This window comes from Opisthocomus hoazin, chromosome 6, assembly GCF_030867145.1.
Source record: "Opisthocomus hoazin isolate bOpiHoa1 chromosome 6, bOpiHoa1.hap1, whole genome shotgun sequence".
NCBI classification, from domain to species: Eukaryota; Metazoa; Chordata; class Aves; order Opisthocomiformes; family Opisthocomidae; genus Opisthocomus; species Opisthocomus hoazin.
The window spans coordinates 37,634,307-37,641,554 of record NC_134419.1 but is presented as its reverse complement, the minus strand read 5'-3'; positions in this window follow the sequence as shown (position 1 = coordinate 37,641,554).

Sequence of the window (7,248 nt, the reverse complement as noted above, 5' to 3'; positions counted from 1 at the left end):
TGTTCGTTTTTTTGGAGCAGGGCAGCAAAAATAGCCTAGCAGGCACACCCCCTTTCCCAGGCTACGTTTGAAGTTTGAGGTGGCAAGACAAGCAAGCAGCCCCAGTCTCTGTGCCTCTGTGCGAGCAGTGCCATGGGCAGATGAGGCTGAGCAACAGCTTTCCAGGCTCGCCCCTTCTGGGTGACATCAATTTGCAGACGTTCGCATTTTCGGAGCAGGGCTGCCAAACTAGACTAGCAGGTACCCCCCTTTCTCAGGCTACGTCTGAAGGCTGAGGTGGGAAGACAAAGTAAGCAGCCCCAGTCTCTGTGCCTCTGTGCGAGCAGTGCCATGGGCAGATGAGGCTGAGCAACAGCTTTCCAGGCTAGCCCCTTCTGGCTGACAGCCATCTGCAGACGTTCGCATTTACAGGTCAGGGCTGCGAAAGTAGCCTAGCTCGTACCCCCCACTTCCCAGTTTACGTTTGAAGTTTGATGTGGCAAAACAAGCAAGCAGCCCCAGTCTCTGTGCCTCTGTGTGAGCAGGGCCATGGGCAGATGAGGCAGAGCAACATCTTTCCAGGCTAGCGCTCTCTGGCTGACAGCTATCTGCAGACATTCGCATTTTCGGAGCACTGATGCGAAAGTGGCGTTGCAGGAAACCTCCGTTTCCCAGGAGACGTTTGAAGACTGAGGTGGCAAGACAAGCAAGCAGCCCCAGGCTCTGTGGCTCTGTGCGAGCAGTGCCATGGGCAGATGAGGCTGAGCATCAGGTTTCCAGGCTAGCCCCTTCTGGCTGACAGCTATCTGAAGACGTTCGCATTTTCGGAGCAGGGCTGCCGGTGGGGGCCGGCACGGCCAACCTAACCTACTTTTTAAGTTTGAGGTGGCAAGACAAGCAAGCAGCCCCAGTGTCTGTGCCTCTGTGCTATCAGTGCCATGGGCAGATGAGGCTGAGCAACAGCTTTCCAGGCTAGCGCTTTCTGGCTGACAGCTATCTGCAGACGTTCACGTTTTCGGAGCAGGGCTGTCTAAGAAGCATGGCATGGTACCCTTAAGCTATGGTTGACGTTTGAGAATGAGAGACAAGCAAGCAGCCCCAGTGTCTGTGCCTCTGCGCGAGCAGTGCCATGGGCAAATGAGGCTGAGCAACAGCTTTCCAGGCTAGCCTCTTCTGGCTGACAGCTATCGGCAGACGTTCACATTTTCGGAACGGCGCTGCCAAAGTAGCATAAGAGGCAGCACCAATTTCTCAGGCTACTTTTGAAGTTTGAGGTGGCAAGACAAGCAAGCAGCCCCAGTCTCTGTGCCTCTGTGCAAGCAGTGCCATGGGCAGATGAGGCTGAGCAACAGCTTTCCAGGCTAGCCCCTTCTGGCTGACAGCTATCTGGAAATGATCGCATTTTTGGAGCAGGGCAGCGAAAATAGCCTAGCAGGCACACCCCCTTTCCCAGGATACGTTTGAAGTTTGAGGTGGCAAGACAAGCAAGCAGCCCCAGTGTCTGTGCCTCTGTGCGAGCAGTGCCATGGGCAGATGAGGCTGAGCAACAGCTTTCCAGGCTAGTCCCTTCTGGCTGACAGCTATCTGCAGACGTTCGCATTTTCGGAGCAGGGCTGCCAAACTAGACTAGCAGGTACCCCCACTTTCTCAGGCTACGTCTGAAGGTTGAGGTGGGAAGACAAGTAAGCAGCCCCAGTGTCTGTGCCTCTGTGCGAGCAGTGCCATGTGCAGATGAGGCAGAGCAACAGCTTTCCAGGCTAGCCCCTTCTGGCTGACAGCCATCTGCAGACGTTCGCATTTACAGGTCAGGGCTGCGAAAGTAGCCTAGCACGTACCCCCCCATTTCCCAGTTTACCTTTGAAGTTCGATGTGGCAAAACAAGCAAGCAGCCCCAGTCTCTGTGCCTCTGTGTGAGCAGGGCCATGGGCAGATGAGGCAGAGCAACATCTTTCCTGGCTAGCGCTTTCTGGCTGACAGCTATCTGCAGACGTTCGCATTTTCGGAGCACTGATGCGAATGTGGTGTTGCATGAAACCTCCGTTTCCCAGGATACGTTTGAAGACTGAGGTGGCAAGACAAGCAAGCAGCCCCAGTGTCTGTGGCTCTGTGCGAGCAGTGCCATGGGCAGATGAGGCTGAGCATCAGCTTTCCAGGCTAGCCTCTTCTGCCTGACAGCTATCTGCAGACGTTCACGTTTTCAGAGCAGGGCTGTCTAAGAAGCATGGCATGGTACCCTTAAGCTATGGTTGACGTTTGAGAATGAGAGACAAGCAAGCAGCCCCAGTCTCTGTGCCTCTGCGCGAGCAGTGCCATGGGCAAATGAGGCTGAGCAACAGCTTTCCAGGCTAGCCTCATCTGGCTGACAGCTATCTGCAGACGTTCACATTTTCGGAACGGCGCTGCCAAAGTAGCATAAGAGGCAGCACCAATTTCTCAGGCTACGTTTGAAGTTTGAGGTGGCAAGACAAGCAAGCAGCCCCAGTCTCTGTGCCTCTGTGCAAGCAGTGCCATGGGCAGATGAGGCTGAGCAACAGCTTTCCAGGCTAGCCCCTTCTGCCTGACAGCTATCTGGAAATGTTCGTATTTTTGGAGCAGGGCAGCGAAAATAGCCTAGCAGGTACCCCCCCTTTCTCAGGCTACGTCTGAAGGTTGAGGTGGCAAGACAAGCAAGCAGCCCCAGTCTCTGTGCCTCTGTGCGAGCAGTGCCATGGGCAGATGAGACTGAGCAACAGTTTTCCAGGGTAGCCTCCTCTGGCTGAAAGCTCTCTGCAAACGTTCGCATTTACAGGTCAGGGCTGCGAAAGTAGCCTAGCAGGTAACCCCATTTCCCAGTTTACGTTTGAAGTTTGATGTGGCAAAACAAGCAAGCAGCCCCAGTCTCTGTGCCTCTGTGTGAGCAGGGCCATGGGCAGATGAGGCAGAGCAACATCTTTCCTGGCTAGCGCTCTCTGGCTGACAGCTATCTGCAGACGTTCGCATTTTCGGAGCACTGATGCGAATGTGGTGTTGCATGAAACCTCCGTTTCCCAGGATACGTTTGAAGACTGAGGTGGCAAGACAAGCAAGCAGCCCCAGGCTCTGTGGCTCTGTGCGAGCAGTGCCATGGGCAGATGAGGCTGAGCATCAGCTTTCCAGGCTAGCCTCTTCTGCCTGACAGCTATCTACAGACGTTCGCATTTTCGGAGCAGGACTGCCAAAATAGCCTAGCAGGCACACACCTTTTCTCAGGCTACGTTTCAAGTTTGAGGTGGCAAGACAAGCAAGCAGCCCCGGTCTCTGTGGGTCTGTGCGAGCAGTGCCATGGGCAGATGAGGCTGAGCAACAGCTTTCCAGACTAGCCCCTTCTGGCTGACAGCTATCTGCAGACGTTCACGTTTTCGGAGCAGGGCTGTCTAAGAAGCATGGCATGGTACCCTTAAGCTATGGTTGACGTTTGAGAATGAGAGACAAGCAAGCAGCCCCAGTGTCTGTGCCTCTGCGCGAGCAGTGCCATGGGCAGATGAGGCTGAGTAACAGCTTTCCAGGCTAGTCCCTTCTGGCTGCCAGCTATTTGCAGACGTTCGCATTTTGGGAGCAGGGCTGCCGGTGGGGGGCCGGCACGGCCCACCTAAGCTACTTTTGAAGTTTGAGGTGGCAAGACAAGCAAGCAGCCCCAGTGTCTGTGCCTCTGTGCTATCAGTGCCATGGGCAGATGAGGCTGAGCAACAGCTTTCCAGGCTAGCCCCTTCTGGGTGACATCAATTTACAGACGTTCGCATTTTCGGAGCAGGGCTGCCAAACTAGACTAGCAGGTACCCCCCTTTCTCAGGCTACGTCTGAAGGCTGAGGTGGGAAGACAAGTAAGCAGCCCCAGTCTCTGTGCCTCTGTGCGAGCAGTGCCATGGGCAGATGAGGCTGAGCAACAGCTTTCCAGGCTAGCCCCTTCTGGCTGACAGACATCTGCAGACGTTCGCATTTACAGGTCAGGGCTGCGAAAGTAGCCTACCTCGTACCCCCCATTTCCCAGTTTACATTTGAAGATTGATGTGGCAAAACAAGCAAGCAGCCCCAGTCTCTGTGCCTCTGTGTGAGCATGGCCATGGGCAGATGAGGCAGAGCAACATCTTTCCAGGCTAGCGCTCTTCTGGCTGACAGCTATCTGCAGACGTTCGCATTTTCGGAGCAGGGCGGCAAAAGTAGCCCAGCAGGCAGCATCCCTTTCCAAGGTTACGTTTGAAGTCTGAGGTGGCAAGACAAGCAAGCAGTCCCAGTGTCTCTGCCTCTGTGCGAGCAGTGCCCTGGGCAGAGGAGGCTCAGCAACAGCTTTCCAGGCTAGCCCCTTCTGGCTGACAGCTATCTGCAGACGTTCGCATTTTCAGAGAAGGGCTGCCGGTGGGGGCCGGCACGGCCCACCTATGATACTTTTGAACTTTGAGGTGGCAAGACAAGCAAGCAGCCCCAGTCTCTGTGCCTCTGTGCGAGCAGTGCCATGGGCAGATGAGACTGAGCAACAGTTTTCCAGGGTAGCCTCTTCTGGCTGACAGCCATCTGCAGACGTTCGCATTTACAGGTCAGGGCTGCGAAAGTAGCCTAGCAGGTAACCCCATTTCCCAGTTTACGTTTGAAGTTTGATGTGGCAAAACAAGCAAGCAGCCCCAGTCTCTGTGCCTCTGTGCGAGCAGGCCCATGGGCAGATGAGGCAGAGCAACATCTTTCCTGGCTAGCGCTTTCTGGCTGACAGCTATGTGCAGACGTTAGCATTTTCGGAGCACTGATGCGAATGTGGCGTTGCAGGAAACCTCCGTTTCCCAGGACACGTTTGAAGACTGAGGTGGCAAGACAAGCAAGCAGCCCCAGTCTCTGTGGCTCTGTGCGAGCAGTGCCATGGGCAGATGAGGCTGAGCATCAGCTTTCCAGGCTAGCCCCTTCTGGCTGACAGCTATCTGAAGACGTTCGCATTTTCGGAGCAGGGCTGCCGGTGGGGGCCGGCACGGCCAACCTAACCTACTTTTTAAGTTTGAGGTGGAAAGACAAGCAAGCAGCCCCAGTGTCTGTGCCTCTGTGCTATCAGTGCCATGGGCAGATGAGGCTGAGCAACAGCTTTCCAGGCTAGCCCCTTCTGGCTGACAGCTATCTGCAGACGTTCACGTTTTCAGAGCAGGGCTGTCTAAGAAGCATGGCATGGTACCCTTAAGCTATGGTTGACGTTTGAGAATGAGAGACAAGCAAGCAGTCCCAGTGTCTGTGCCTCTGCGCGAGCAGTGCCATGGGCAAATGAGGCTGAGCAACAGCTTTCCAGGCTAGCCTCTTCTGGCTGACAGCTATCTGCAGACGTTCACATTTTCGGAACGGCGCTGCCAAAGTAGCATAAGAGGCAGCACCAATTTCTCAGGCTACGTTTGAAGTTTGAGGTGGCAAGACAAGCAAGCAGCCCCAGTCTCTGTGCCTCTGTGCAAGCAGTGCCATGGGCAGATGAGGCTGAGCAACAGCTTTCCAGGCTAGCCCCTTCTGGCTGACAGCTATCTGGAAATGTTCGTTTTTTTGGAGCAGGGCAGCAAAAATAGCCTAGCAGGCACACCCCCTTTCCCAGGCTACGTTTGAAGTTTGAGGTGGCAAGACAAGCAAGCAGCCCCAGTCTCTGTGCCTCTGTGCGAGCAGTGCCATGGGCAGATGAGGCTGAGCAACAGCTTTCCAGGCTCGCCCCTTCTGGGTGACATCAATTTGCAGACGTTCGCATTTTCGGAGCAGGGCTGCCAAACTAGACTAGCAGGTACCCCCCTTTCTCAGGCTACGTCTGAAGGCTGAGGTGGGAAGACAAAGTAAGCAGCCCCAGTCTCTGTGCCTCTGTGCGAGCAGTGCCATGGGCAGATGAGGCTGAGCAACAGCTTTCCAGGCTAGCCCCTTCTGGCTGACAGCCATCTGCAGACGTTCGCATTTACAGGTCAGGGCTGCGAAAGTAGCCTAGCTCGTACCCCCCACTTCCCAGTTTACGTTTGAAGTTTGATGTGGCAAAACAAGCAAGCAGCCCCAGTCTCTGTGCCTCTGTGTGAGCAGGGCCATGGGCAGATGAGGCAGAGCAACATCTTTCCAGGCTAGCGCTCTCTGGCTGACAGCTATCTGCAGACATTCGCATTTTCGGAGCACTGATGCGAAAGTGGCGTTGCAGGAAACCTCCGTTTCCCAGGAGACGTTTGAAGACTGAGGTGGCAAGACAAGCAAGCAGCCCCAGGCTCTGTGGCTCTGTGCGAGCAGTGCCATGGGCAGATGAGGCTGAGCATCAGGTTTCCAGGCTAGCCCCTTCTGGCTGACAGCTATCTGAAGACGTTCGCATTTTCGGAGCAGGGCTGCCGGTGGGGGCCGGCACGGCCAACCTAACCTACTTTTTAAGTTTGAGGTGGCAAGACAAGCAAGCAGCCCCAGTGTCTGTGCCTCTGTGCTATCAGTGCCATGGGCAGATGAGGCTGAGCAACAGCTTTCCAGGCTAGCGCTTTCTGGCTGACAGCTATCTGCAGACGTTCACGTTTTCGGAGCAGGGCTGTCTAAGAAGCATGGCATGGTACCCTTAAGCTATGGTTGACGTTTGAGAATGAGAGACAAGCAAGCAGCCCCAGTGTCTGTGCCTCTGCGCGAGCAGTGCCATGGGCAAATGAGGCTGAGCAACAGCTTTCCAGGCTAGCCTCTTCTGGCTGACAGCTATCGGCAGACGTTCACATTTTCGGAACGGCGCTGCCAAAGTAGCATAAGAGGCAGCACCAATTTCTCAGGCTACTTTTGAAGTTTGAGGTGGCAAGACAAGCAAGCAGCCCCAGTCTCTGTGCCTCTGTGCAAGCAGTGCCATGGGCAGATGAGGCTGAGCAACAGCTTTCCAGGCTAGCCCCTTCTGGCTGACAGCTATCTGGAAATGATCGCATTTTTGGAGCAGGGCAGCGAAAATAGCCTAGCAGGCACACCCCCTTTCCCAGGATACGTTTGAAGTTTGAGGTGGCAAGACAAGCAAGCAGCCCCAGTGTCTGTGCCTCTGTGCGAGCAGTGCCATGGGCAGATGAGGCTGAGCAACAGCTTTCCAGGCTAGTCCCTTCTGGCTGACAGCTATCTGCAGACGTTCGCATTTTCGGAGCAGGGCTGCCAAACTAGACTAGCAGGTACCCCCACTTTCTCAGGCTACGTCTGAAGGTTGAGGTGGGAAGACAAGTAAGCAGCCCCAGTGTCTGTGCCTCTGTGCGAGCAGTGCCATGTGCAGATGAGGCAGAGCAACAGCTTTCCAGGCTAGCCCCTTCTGGCTGACAGCCA